Source organism: Podarcis filfolensis, assembly GCF_964270895.1.
Source record: "Podarcis filfolensis genome assembly, chromosome: 4".
Lineage (NCBI taxonomy): Eukaryota > Metazoa > Chordata > Lepidosauria > Squamata > Lacertidae > Podarcis > Podarcis filfolensis.
The window spans coordinates 55,084,098-55,098,201 of NC_139607.1; the positions used below are offsets into that span (position 1 = coordinate 55,084,098).

The window sequence follows — 14,104 nt, forward strand, 5'->3', positions numbered from 1 at the left end:
TTCTTGCTTTGTTTCTAGCGGTTTGCTTCTCCTTTCTGCAGCATGACAAGAGGCTGAAACAGCCTTTCCGCAATCGGACCCTTTCCACATGTTTTGGCCGTCAACTTCTGTCAGCCCCAGTGAGCATAGCTAGGGCCAGGCTGGGTTTAAAAGGTTCTTGTGAAAGAGGAGCATCGAGGCTGAGTGGCAATCGCTTTCATGCAAGTGGCCAAAAATGAGTGAGTTGTTTGCTATGGCAACCAAATTTGGTTCAGTGTGTGCCTCTGCCTCCCCCCCCCCATGCTCTGGAGCCCCAGTATGACCAAGAAACCTAAGAGCAAACTGCTGTTTTGCCCCTCTCTCATCTTTCTTTCTGTTTATAGTGGAGTGTCTAGAGGACGTTACCATCTTGAATAGTGTTAAGTGTCTGTGAGGGAATATTTCCAGATGCTTTGAGTTCCAGGCATCTTATCCCACGGCATAACTTGGCATTAGGAGACTGTCTCAGTTGACAAAGTGACTTCTGAATGGAGCAGCTGAATGCTGAGGGGGAAGTGGGGGTGTGAGGACGCAAGACTGTAGAATAGAACAGTATAGTGTTTTTGTGTGTTTTTTAATGGTTTTTTGAGGAATCTCTCTCCCTTTATCTGTTAAAGCGATTTGAGTTGCCTCTGGGGAATGTTTGGCCAGCCCTGGAATGCTGGTTCCTTTGAAATTTGGGCTTCAATCTCAGGGTAATGTTGTGTAACTTAATATTCCTTTATAATCGTATCGACATAAGAACATGGCAGAGAGCTGCTTACAGATTTTCGAAAACCTTTTAGTGCTATGATCGTTTTAAATGAACTCCTTTATTACGAATACTGTGAACATAATGCAGCCATTGATTCCTTTGCTGCTGCAATGCATTCCTCAATTTTGCCAGTGCTACTGTCCGTCAGGTGGAGGGCTCAGAAACTGGCTAAAGGTCCAAAGCTATTAGAGCTGCTTCAACAGGGAATGCAGGGAGATTTGTCGTCTTCTTACCTGGGAGGCAGACAAAGAGAGCAAAGGACTCAGAGTAATAAAGCATTTGCCCCAGATGTGCATTGCTGGAAACTTGTTATTTGGTGTTATTTGGAAGCATGTTTTTAATAAATGCCCTCCACTGGAAGCAGAACTGTGCTTTGCAGGGGGAAACAAATACATAACGTGACCATATGGCTGGTTTGCACAGCTTTGTTTTGTTACCTACCAATGCCTCAAGGTGCCATTTTATTTGAAAGCTGCAGCGTTGAAAGAAAAGTCCCCTGCAGTTTATGCACCTGCTCAGCTCTTAGCAGTCAGGCATCTTCCCCCTTTTTTTTTTTTTTTGGCATTTTCAGGTCAGATGCAGAGCTAGCAAAGACTGTGTTTCTCTTCTGCTCCCCCCACCTCCCCCCCTCCCCGCCCAAGCTCTTAACTCACATATAAATTCTCCTGGCGGTAAAATTACTTTCCACTCCTTGTATGTACAATTGCTGCTTTCCCAAACTTAATAACTGCTCTTGAGTACAGTGGCGTAGCGTGGGGGGTGCAGGGGGGGCCGGCCGCACCGGGCGCAACATCTGGGGTTAGGGCAAATCCACAGGTTAGGGGGCGCAAATCCACGGGTTAGGGGGCGCAAATTACTTGCCTTGCCCCGGGTGCTGACAACCCACGCTACGCCACTGCTTGAGTAGATTCCTCCTCCAGAAGAAAAAGGTTTCGGTGTTGTTACAGATGGTACAGACCAGTAATTAGATGGTGTTATCTTGAAGAGGGAGAAAAATACAATTTGTAAGTCAGTGCTAATTATGTTTATAGGAAATACATGCATATATATATCCCATATATGCGCTGATTCTTTATGTTCTGGCATTTTAAATTTTGGCATCCAAGAATGCTCTCCGCTTCTTAAAATCAGAAATAAGCACTTTCTAATCTGAGAGCAATTTAGCTGTTCTCCAGCCCATCCACCCCCCCACCCCCCGCCTCTTATTCTGGCTCCTGCAGTGATGTAGGTGGAACAGAAGGTGCTGTGGTGAAATGTGTTTGCTTTATTTATATAAGAGTATTTACATGACACCATTTATGTGAGGCAACATCAACGTTGTTTACAGAAATAAAACATCATTTAAAAATAGTACAAGACGATCACTAGAGTGGCTTTTTAAAATGAAACAAAGTGTTTCCTTAGGGAGAGGTGCCTTGTCAGTCTGGCTTGTTATGTACAGTCCCATTGAAATGATTGCGACAGGTTAGCCCATGGCTAAGTTTGAGTCCTGAGCAGAGCAATCGTGTGGGACTGGCGAGAAGTGGTTCAGTTCCACTGCTGTGTGCCAAGCTCTGTTGGCTTCCTCTGGCCAGAGTGGAAGGTGCAATGGCAGCCTGGAGATTGGGATCCACAACCCAGTGGCGCCCCATTCTCTACCACTGGCAGGCAAACTGTCTGCATTAGCTTTCCATCCACCTGGTCACAGATCAGACCTTTGCTGCAGCCAAGTCCCATCCCCCCCCATTGTACTTCTGGTGCAGTCCAGCAGAAACGCACCTATGCGCCCCCCTTCCCCAGTCATCAGCATGGCAGAGAGGGGCATTGTTGCACACTTAGCCTGAATCCAACACGTATGTAATTTTCTGCCCTGAGTGATAATTATTTAGGGCTTTGGTCCCAGTGCATATATCACATTTCAGTTGTTCATTATTGAATAGGGGAAGTGTATTCACATAAACGAAGAGATTCCAGCGTTCAGTTCACATAGAGCCATTTATTCAGCTATTTTTAAGCAGGGGCTGTGCTCTCACAGTTAAGTGTGCGTTGGAAAAGAGATGTTTGTTGCTTTGTGGCTAAGATAACAGGTTCGCGGATGGGTGTCTCAGTGATATCTTTGGGTGTGCAGTCTTCGGTCTCCCTTTGTGCTTTCATTGAATTCTGAACTCAGCGAGTCAGGGCATAGCTGAGGTAATAGCAGGGTGTTATTTTCATAGCCATTTATCCTGTGTGGAAAACTAGTGTGCTAAGAATGCTGCTCCCCTGCGTCTGGTCATACCATTCCCTGTCATGTCACTTAGGTCCTGTATTAGTTTCTTGCACTGTATCCGTAGATAGATATGATTTCTGTACTCCCTCCAAAAATACCCCTTCCATCAGTGAGAATACAAGATGTGTGAAATGGTTTTAAAACTTCAATGTTGAATTTACTTTGTCAACCGATGCATAAGTACTTCTGAAGTGACTGAATACCTACCAAAATCCACAGCCTTGTGGAATGACTTGGCAGACATACAAGAGTGACTTAATATTGCGTTGTAGGAGGTGAATTCTTAGAACAGCGTCTGTGCTTGGACAGCCGCATGGGTTCTCCATCTGTCTTGAGACAGCTGACAAGGGAAAGTGTCGGAATTCTTTGATTTAATGCTCATTTCCCTTGTTTTGATCCTATTGTGACTTGAATATTATTGTGTGCTATGTTTTATGCAGAACAAAGGCAGGTCACCTCTCAAAACTAAGTGTTTGTGTGTAGAAGATCAGCAGTTGTACATGTTTAAAGCAGGCGGTAAAAGAAAATTTGGAAATACATTACATTAACAGTTTCCTTTTATTGGCTAATATCAACCACAATTTGTGGGGCAGTTTGCACAGTGATATTCAAATCTTGCAGTACACACTGCCCACCAGGGATTTAATATTTAGGAATTTGAATCCAGCTCAGTGCATCTCAATGGACACTTCTTCTTTTGATGTCTAATTTCTTCAGGAGCATATTGGTACTAAAGACAAATGGGCATTTCCTGTTCTCAGAGGTAGGGATGAAGAGGATAGAGGTAACCAGTGCTTATTTTATGGGTGGGGAGAACTCAGGGGTACGCATACCCCTAAACATTTTGTGAATCTAAGTTTGGTCTCATTGTGGGGCAGTATTTCAATATGAGTAGGAAAACGAGAGTAGCACTGGAGGTAAAAAGCACTGAAGGTAACAAGTATTATCTACAACTCACCAAACTGTAATCCAGGGATTGTTTATTTGGGGGGGGGCAGGGTGCTATAACAGACAGAATGCCATACAACTGATGAAAACTTTGTAGTTTAGGCAAAACAGAAGAGTTGCCAACTAAAAATGCCATAAAACTGCTTAGAGCTGCGACCTTCCATCCCCATGGCCAGAAGCGATCTTGGCTTTCTGGCAAATTATGAATTGGGAAATATTTTTGAAAATGCTCCAGTAGTCCTAACTTGATTGGGATCTGATTTAGCATGTTTATTTGACAGAACTTTGCAGGGTGGAACAACTGCCAGCAGGGCCTCCTCTGCATCAGCACCTTGGGGGTGAGGTGCTCCTTCAGTTATTTGAGGTCCAAGTTGTTTAGGAATTTGTCGGTGTGAATTGATGCAGGCTGCGGTTATCAAGACAGTGTTTAATGTCATCTGTTTAATCTAGTCCGGTAATGCAGAATAACTCACAATGCCTCTTTTCAGCAAGGCAACTCTGTGCTGAACCGTTGCATTTATAGTATTTTTCTGTGGCTGCTCTGTTCCATGCTGGGAAGCTTGCAGACCTCTTGGTGAACTCTGCATGGCTGTGTCCATATCAGATGTTGAGTTGTGTGATATTCTACTACTCACATCCTGTAGCTTGTTCCAAATATTTTGATGCCCATTTGATACCGGTAGGTTTAGCAGCTGCTCTCGTTAGTTTTGTTTGTGATAGATTACATTGAAAACTTGAAGTGGTGTGCAGTTTTCACAGAGGTGGTTTTTTCCCCTTCCTCCTTCCCCCATGCAGCATGCTTAGACATATTGGATTTGATCAGCACTTTAAAAAACAAAAAAGAGCGTACTGTGTTACTTTGAGCTTTCAGCTTATGAATAGCATATTCCTGTGTTAAATTAAGCGAATAGCTGAGTCCACAATTCACACACTGTCACTGGAGGAGTTTCATCATTTCAAAGCCGTTTTGCACATACACAACAAAAGGAGACTTGCTTATTATATTTTGCCATTCTGTGAGTGAAGTTTGCTTTCTGCCTTTCCATTACTTTGTTAAGAACATAACCAGCATGAAACACCCCCCCCCCCCAGCTCTGAGCATGTCTCTGACTACTGAAAACCAAGGCCAATGAAAGGCCATTGTGTGAAATAGTTCTGGTTTTAAGCAGCCAAACGTGAGGCAGGAGGAGGTAGGCAGAATGGGCTCACCTTTCCAAATAGCTCATCTCCTCACTCCCAAGTCATCCAGGTTAGAATGGAAAATTCTCAGTGGGTCACTAATGGCTTTGATTGCGGCAAGGATACAAACTTATGAACCTGCTGTCTTACACTGAATCAAACTATTGGTCCACCTATCTAAAAATTGTTTCACTAGGGTTCCCCAAACTTGGGTCTCCAGCTGTTTTTGGACTACAGTTCCCATCTTCCCTGACACCTGTTCCTGCTAGCTAGAGATGATGGGAGTTGTAGTCCAACAACAGCTGGTGACCCAAATTTAGGAAACCATGGTTCACACTGTCTGGAAGTGGTTCTTCAGGGTCTCAGGTGGAGATCTTTGCCAGCCTTGCTGCCTGAGGTTGGGTTTGTTGTTGTTTTTTGGAGGGTGGGTTGAGCAGGGGTTACAAACCTGTGGACCTCCAGATGTTGTTGGAATCCAACTCTGTTAGCCCCAGCCAGCACAGGATAATAGGAGCTCAACATCTGGTTGGCTTGCTTTATATACTGGGTTTGAACCCAGGCAGAGCCTATGTTATCCTTCTATTTGAGCTATGAACTCTGGAAGCATGCCAGGCTGTGAAATGACCAGGAAGAACCTTTACTGTATTCTCTCCTTTATAAGTTAAATTGAAGTGGAATTTTGGGTACTAGTCACTCATCTGAACTAACTAATATTGTACTGTATTGTGACTGATTTTTAAGTCTCTTCAGTGATCTTTGAGAAAGATAGGACAATAGAGAAGCTGAAAGGGCCTCTTACTTCCCTCTGGAAACAGTAAGCGTATTGTGGCCGAGGAAATATTTTGTTTCACTCAGTCTCGCTCTTGAAAGCAGCAGAACTGAATTACAATAGTAAAATGTCTCCAGAATGCATCCATGTAATCTGGTCTGTTGGAGGAAGGTGGGGAAAACTTGTATTACTTTTCAAAACAAGTCTCCCATCCCCACTTTGAAAAAGAAAAATGAGAGTAAAAGGACTTGATAGCAAACCCCACCCTCCAATATTGACTAGCTAATATTTTGGAAGTTTCAAAGCTTTGTCTTTAATGTAAATAAAAGAAAAATTAGTTAAGACTTTACATTGGAGAGGAAGACTGCAAACTGTGCTGCCAAAAATGAATGGAAAAAGGAGAGCAAATGAAAATAAATGTACCTATGTTTTGTTTGGTAGCTGCCTTGTTTCTGTTTACTTATTATATATACATTACATGCTGTTTTTCAGCTGACTCAATGTTTCTTTATTTTAAAATTTAAGAACAATACTGTTGTCAAAGACCTGCAGTATGTCCAACAACCGTACGTTGTCATTTTTTCATTTTGTTTCAACGTTATGATTTTTAATCTGGTGAAATAAACTGAAAATAACCTTATTTGCTTAGGCCCTCTGCTAACAAGAGACAATTGATTCTGCTATCAGTGCAGTACAGAGATTTCTAAAATGCCAGGAAGTTTGCATCTGTTGGCATGGGTTTCCTGGTAAATTTAACGGCTAATTTTGAGGTTGCATCAGAAAATATTTCAGTTCACTAGGACAGGAGTGGGAAAACTTTGGCCTGCCAGAATCATAATTGTAGTGTTGGAAGGTATTCCAAGGGTCATCTAGTCCAACCCCCTACAATGCAGGAATTTCAGCTAAAGCATCCATGACAGATGGCCATCCATCCTCTGCTTAAAAACCTCCAATGAAGGAGAGTCCACCACCTTCTGAGGGAGTCCCTTCCACTGTTGAGCAGCTCTAACTGTTAAAAAGTTCTTCGTGATGTTTAGTCGGAATCTCCATTCTTGTGTCTTGAATCCATTGGTTTGGGTCCTAGCCTCTGGAGCAGGAAAAAACAAGCTTCCATATGGCAGTCCTTGAGATATTTGAAGATTGCTATCATATCTCCTCTCACTTTCCTCTTTTATAGACTAAACATATCCAAACTGTTGCTGAACTACAACTCCCATCAGCCCCAGCAAGCATGTACTATGTGGTAAACAGATTGGATCCCCACCCATGATAGTCATGTAGCTTTTCTTTAAACTTTCTTTTAGTGAACAAAGCAAAAGGCTTTGAAGCCACAAGCTCGCCCAATGCTCTTTTTAAAGCAGCTGAACGGGGTTCCTAATTTGACTGAAGCAGCAGTGCTTGGGGAGGAATAGTTTAATATGCCACACTATTTTTCATGATACTAATTGTAGGTGGCTAATCTGTGGCTGTTCACATGTTGAACAGAGCAGGAATTCTGTACACCTTGACCCAAGAGTAAGTTCTATTGAACTCAGTGGGGCTTGCTTTTGAGTAGACATGTATAGGCTTGCAGTGTGGGTAATTTTATTTTCCTTTTAGCAAACAATGATGAAAGAACAGCAGTTAGACAGAAGAGTCCAGGGAAAGGATGAGGATTTTAGGAAGTTTTTGATGCTGAAAGGGAGAAGCTAATGGTGGATAGAGGAAGATGAGCTCATGTTACTACGCATCATTTCATATTTGTAATAATTTTGGTAAATACACTTTGCTGCAACTTTGTTAATAAATTCAGAAATGTTTATCTGAGTGTTTATTTTTTTATGTAATTGTTGCATGCCATGTGCTTTAATGTAAAGAAAGATGTATCTTTGTTCAAAGGTCACCAAGAAAAGGAGTTGAATTGAAAATAAGGATGTTATTGCAGGGATAGTCAATCTGAAGATGTATGTATGTATGTATGTATGTATGTATGTATGTAAAACAATTAGGGATTAGAGAGAATTCAGTATTTCAGGTGTGGGGAGCCTATGGCCCTTTAGACAATGCTGGACTACAAATCACATCATCCCTGACCATGGGCCATGCTGGCTTTGGTTGATGGGAGTTGTAGTCTAACACCACCTGGAGGGATACACTCCTCCCACCATACTGGAGGCAATACTGTGATCTGAGGAAACAAAGTTAGTTTGTTTTTGTATTCACTTGTTCGGAATTTTTAAAAAATGAATGTATGAAAGGTGACGTTTTCTGTTTTTTGTAACAGCACCCTTAAGCAGTTGGGGCAAAGGGAAGAGGAACTGTAGATTTATTTCTCTACCCTCAATCTCTCTCTCTCTCTCTCTCTCTCTCTCTCTCTCTCTCTCCTTCACATCAGTTTGAAGAATTTGTGCTTTTATATGACCGTTATTGCAAACTGTCATTCTGAGGAAGAACTGGTGCAGAATATCGTATCAACTTGTCTGTGCTTGAAATATTGGTATGTTGATAGTAAATGGTGTTATGGTGCTCCAGAGGGCTAGACTGTTTTGACAGTTTTCTTTTTGAATGAAAAGAACAAACGTATTAAGTCGATTTAACTGAGTAATTTGCCCAATGCATGTCTTGGCAATCAAAATGAAGTCTAAACAAGTGATGAACCTTATGATATGAAAATAATGTTTTTATAAGCAGCACAACTGGGTCATGATCTTTCCCATTTTGGTTTTACCTTGTATGTTTTGGGCTACAACTCCCATCTCTCCTAACCAAGGGGCACAGTTGCTGAGATCGATAGGGGTTGGAGAAGGGTGCCCTATCTAGTAATAAAATATCCTCCAGTCATGAGTATTGCTTGGATTTGAAATGAAAATAGTATTTAGTGCTTTAGTCTTCCTTCCTATTTTCTCTACTTGGAGGTTCTTGCCAGACAACAGTGGCTGATCTACAATCTTGTGCATGTTTACTTAGAAGTAAGTTGCACTGTGATCAATGGGGCTTATTCCTAGTAAGTATGTATAGGATCACATCCATTTTCTGCAAGTTGTGTTGACTAAATACCCATCTTATAAGGGGCAATTATACCTTCTCATATTAAATTTCTAATTATTCTGAATGTGACAGGCTCACAGTATGCATGCTGAGAAATTCATTTTACTATATTTACTACACTCCGCCTTTCTTCTGCCATGGGACCAAAGGTTGTATACATATGGTTCCCACCCTTTTATGACATCTAGTGATATACAGAGGTTGGAAACCTGCATCTTATTTCTGTTCACTTGGGGGTCCCTTCAGAAGGGATAAATTAGTACACATGCAAAACCTCTGTATAGTAACAATGTGTATATAGTTGCATCTCTCTTCCCACCCCCATTCTATTAATGAGATGACACGTCACTGCCAATTAAGAACAAATGTTAGGCAGAATGAACGAAAAGACACAGGCTCCAACCACATCTACTCTGCAACAAACCCCACTGAGTTCAGTGGGTTTAATTCCCTAACTCGTGCTTTAGGATTTCAGCTTTGAGGTGCTACTATCACCACTCCTGGGCAAGCAAGAGAAATAAAGGTAAACTGTACATAGTTGTCAGGTCTATAAACGACCTTCTCATATAGTTTATGAAGAAATTACTGGCCATCAGTTTTAGTTGCTTTGTGCTTTCACAAATGAAAGTAGGTAGAGGGAAGTTTTTAATGTTGATCTTTTATCATGTTTTTAATATTCTGTTGGGAGCCACCCAGAGCAGCTGGGGAAACCCAGTCAGATGGGTGGCATACAAATGTTGTTGTTGTTGTTTTCATTTTCTCATTTTCAGAGAGTGCATACACACTTCGTTTCCACCTTATTCCAGACTAACAATGCCTCTTTGCTTCGTGTAGTTACTGTTGTGTATTATAATATCAATGTCTATGGTTGAGACAGTGAAAGATCAGGGAAAAAACATTTTTAGCTACAGCATGAAAAAGTAATTAAAAAGAGGGAATACTCACCTGTGGTGATGCATATCTTTGAGTTCAGAATTCTCTAGCTAGTTTGTACATTGTACAGTGTCTGTACAAACAAGCATACACTCAGTGTTCACATTCAGACAAGCCTTCAAACACTCTTTTAGGGGATTGTGGTGATTGCTGAGCTCATGTGTTCCCCCTTTCCCCTTTCCTTCTTATTTCTCACATATGACTTAATTCCCCTTCTTGTTGAGCCCAAGCCACAGTTCACCATGATGTCCAAATTGACACGCTGTGTTTGAGTGATCCCCCCCAAAGCTGGAATGTAAAACAAGAACAAAACATGGTTTGCCTTCCTGACTGGGCTGGATGGCACAAATCTCTGTGTTGCTATATTTCAAACAGGATGTCAGGACTGGAGCCTTTTGCATGTGAATAGGAGGGGAGGGGAGGAGGCCATCTGTTAACAGGTTCTACATCCTTGGCTTAGAAAATCACCTGAAGTGCAGCCTCTGTGATTTAGAGTTCAGTAATGTTTTGGACAGTTTTGCGCTGGCAATTTTTTTGATGTCCCAGAGAGTGATCTAATTTTGCTTGTTTATTTTATTTGTGTTTACTAAGCAAACCAATGAAGTTGAAACTGCCAAGCTCGCCTGATAGTGTGTTAGCAGTTGGCATACACTTATCGTTGCTAAAGAGCTCATGCAATGGATATTTTGTTCCTATGGAAAAAATCAGCATTGGAATTTTACCTGGGAAAGCGTTCTCTCCCCCATTGTTTGAATCTGTGCGGCGTTGGTGAGCTCCCATTGCTCTGCCTCAGCTTCTGCCAGCCTAGCAGTTCGGAAGCACACCAGGGCAAGTAGATAAATAGGTACTGCTGTGGTGGGAAGGTAAACGGCATTTCCATGTGCTCCATGCATTCATCACAGTGTCCCGTTGTGCCAGAAGCAGTTTAGTCATGCTGGCCACGTGACCCAGAAATCTGTCTGTGGAGAAACACTGGCTCCCTTGGCCTAAAGTGCTGCACCCCGTAGTTGCTTTTTGCTGGACTTAACCATCCTTGGGTCCTTTACCTTTTTTACCCTGATAGAGATGGAAACTTAGATTGCTCTTGAATGTGGAAAAGAATGTCTGATAACCTGAAATGAAATGGATGGATGGATTCAAAAATGGCACGAGCCCCTCTGCTTACAGTTTCTCTCCACCAGCTCATCATTAGTGAGTGATGCTGTGGCTGCTGCACTCTTGCTGTGTGATGTCATTAGGGTTTTTTGGAATTCTACATAATGAAACATGAACTGCTGGAGACAAAATGGACTAGACATTTCCTTCCTGGCTGATAGTGGAATTCATGACCCCTTTCGCAATGTGACTGCATCTCATTAGGTCCTAATAAGAAAACAAAAAAAGGGGTATATATCGGGGAACTGTGGAGGGTTCTATTTATAATTTTGCTGCCAGAATGCCACAGCTGAACACTTTCACACAAATGAGCTGTGGTGTATGTATTATGCAGCTTTTCATGAACATATAAATCTCCTTCAAAAACAGCTTGTCATTAATCTCTGCTGTGAATCCTTTCCACCTGTCTGTCTTTGCTGTTCCAGCATATAATTGGGGTGAAAACCAATGTGTGGTTAATGGCACTATCTCAGACAAGGCCCACTTCCTCCCTAAGTCTGCAATCCCATTTTCACTTTTCTGGGAAGAAGCCTCATTAAGAGGACTAACTTCTGAGTAGATGTGCATCACAGTGCCTTGTCCTCACATGATGTCTCTGACTTGAGAAATAGTGGCTGAAATAGAAGTCTAACAAATAAGTGCCCTAGGGCAGGAATGTTGAAGGACAGGAATGAGAAAACTGTGACCCTCCAAACATTGCTGGACTCCAACTTCCATTGGTCGTATCTACCATGTCCAGTGGTCAGAAATGAAGGGAATTGAAAAAAGGTGCCTTTTTTCTTCCTCCCTGGTCATAAAAAAAAGTGTTTTACAGTGAGAGAACAAAAACATACAAGAAAAACCATATTTAAAAATTGAAAACAGACGTCCGTAAACCATGGTGGAAAGATGTATTCCTAGTTGCCTGGTGAAATATAAAAGTTTAGTGATAACATGCAGAATTGCTAAATTTTAATTATTGCTGACAATTCGGTGGTGTTGAAAAAGTAACTGAGCAAAATCCTCTAAAGTTAAGTATTCTTACATTGTTTTAATTTCAGTAGGAAACTTATGCCCATATATTTAACATTCCCACTGAAACCAGTGATTCCTAAAGGGACTAAACTTTGCTTGGTTCATGCTCCGTTGTTTTAAAAAATAAAGGGAAATTAATCTAACCTCTTTATGATATATTTATTTTAATTAAACCCCAATGGAAGAAAGCTGTACTCTGTAATAAAACAAAGTTAAACTTTTGCTTTCACGACTGCTAACAGATTATTGATCTTCACTTTGACAAGCTCATTCTCCTAAATATCTCTTCTTAAGCTTAATATTTTGTTCCTGGGAATATTCACTTGATATTCACTACTGGCAAAGAACCATCTCTGTAATTTTATGCAAAGAGGGATAGACACCTAGTAATTTATTCCTGTCTTACACTTCTTCAGTAGAAAAGGCAAGCTTTCTCTATTTTTCATTCAAGTTAGCGTGTGTCATGTTAGCTAGAAGTCTTCTGAGAAGAAATCTTAGCTTCGCTACTTTTTTGTGCAAATTCCCAAAGTTGTGTTTCTATTCTTTGCTCTCTTTCAGGCTAACAATTCCAACTCTTGGAAATACTTTTTTCTCTTTCCTACACACCAAATGCTTCTTCTTTTCAAACTATGTTTGGGTATTTCTAGTTCTGGAATCGGGGGAAGGTAGCTAGGATTGGGAGGGAGGGAGGGAGGGATAGCATTTTGTAGGGGAAAGTGATTAAAGGGATTTCCCCCCTCTTCTTAAAATAGTGGAACTTGGGGTAATCAGATGAAACTGATCGGCACAAATTTCAGGAAAAACAAAACAAAGGAAATACGTATTCACAATGTGGCCTGTTTGTGCAATTATGCAAGGCTTCGTAAAGCCATGCATAAACATTGGGGTTGACAGGTCCTCCTGTTGCTCCTCTTCTCACCTTTCCTATCATGCTTGGAGAAAGCTTGTATTAAACCAGAGTTCTCTGTTACGTCTGAACCAGGGAACTCTGACTTGATACGAGCCAGGATCTTTCACTGAAGCCAGTGTGTGACAGGAAAGCGAAGGACAAGAACAGAGCATTCTGTTCCAAAGCTTGTTAATGGCTTCCTGATGCCTCGAATATTGTCCAAACCTTTTGTAATTTAATTTATGGAACTGAATGTCACAAGGTGTCATGGTGGACATTGGTTAGATTGCTTTTAAGGGGAGCTGGACAAATTCAGGGAAAAGGCATCCTTCAATAACTATTAGCCATAATGGCTGTATGGAGCCTCCATGTTCATAGGCAGTAATGTCACTGAATATCAGATGTTTGGGAACAGCAACAAGCAAGAGCTCTTGCTGTCAGGTGGGCTTCCCATAGACTTCTGAATGACCAGAGAAAAGGTTAGTATGAACTAGGCTGCACCCACAGAATGAACTGGCAGCCTTCCGCATTAATATGGCTGCAAACAAGTCTATCTATATACCTTTGCTATCTCTCCCCCACTCAATTTTAAAAATATATCTACCGATAAACTTTTAATCTGTCTGTCTGTCTATACATCTGTGACAAAATTGCCTTCTGTTATGGCTGCTGAATAAGGTAAAGGTAAAGGGACCCCGGCTGTAAGGTCCACTCGCAGACGACTCTGGGGTTGCGGTGCTCATCTCACTTTACTGGCCGAGGGAGCCGGCGTACAGCTTCCGGGTCATGTGGCCAGCATGACTAAGCCGCTTCTGGCGAACCAGAGCAGCACATGGAAACGCTGTTTACCTTCCCGCTGGAGTGGTACCTATTTATCTACTTGCACTTTGACGTGCTTTTGAACTGCTAGGTTGGCAGGAGCAGAGACCGAGCAACGGGAGCTCACCCTGTTGCAGGGATTCAAATCCCCGACCTTCTGATCAGCAAGCCCTAGGCTCTGTGGTTTAGACCACAGCGCCACCCACATCCTTCTAATATCCAAATGTTCACGATCAAATCCTGTTTGGCAGAAAGGCAAGGAAGTCCCAGTGATGCTTATCACCAGCTAGCGGTTCACAGAGGCGCTCTGAGAAGGTGCGGTTTATTTCCCTGTGCCATGTCTTATTCGCG

The 14,104-nt window shown here is 41.9% G+C and overlaps 1 protein-coding gene and 2 long non-coding RNA genes across 6 annotated transcripts in view; 2 read left to right on the forward strand and 1 right to left on the reverse strand.

Annotated features, from left to right (window-relative positions):
* The window catches only part of APP (amyloid beta precursor protein), a 145,283-nt gene that overhangs the window by 12,927 nt on the left and 118,252 nt on the right, over positions 1–14,104 (forward strand). The gene's annotated exons all lie outside the window — the stretch shown is intronic.
* Positions 599–7,011, reverse strand: LOC310761472. Its single transcript, XR_014547519.1, has 4 exons — positions 6,553–7,011; positions 1,669–1,750; positions 1,426–1,502; positions 599–1,005 (listed from the first exon to the last, which is right to left on the reverse strand). It is a non-coding gene; the product is annotated as an uncharacterized lncRNA (long non-coding RNA).
* Positions 1,318–6,149, forward strand: LOC310761492. Its single transcript, XR_014547545.1, has 2 exons — positions 1,318–1,514; positions 1,680–6,149. It is a non-coding gene; the product is annotated as an uncharacterized lncRNA (long non-coding RNA).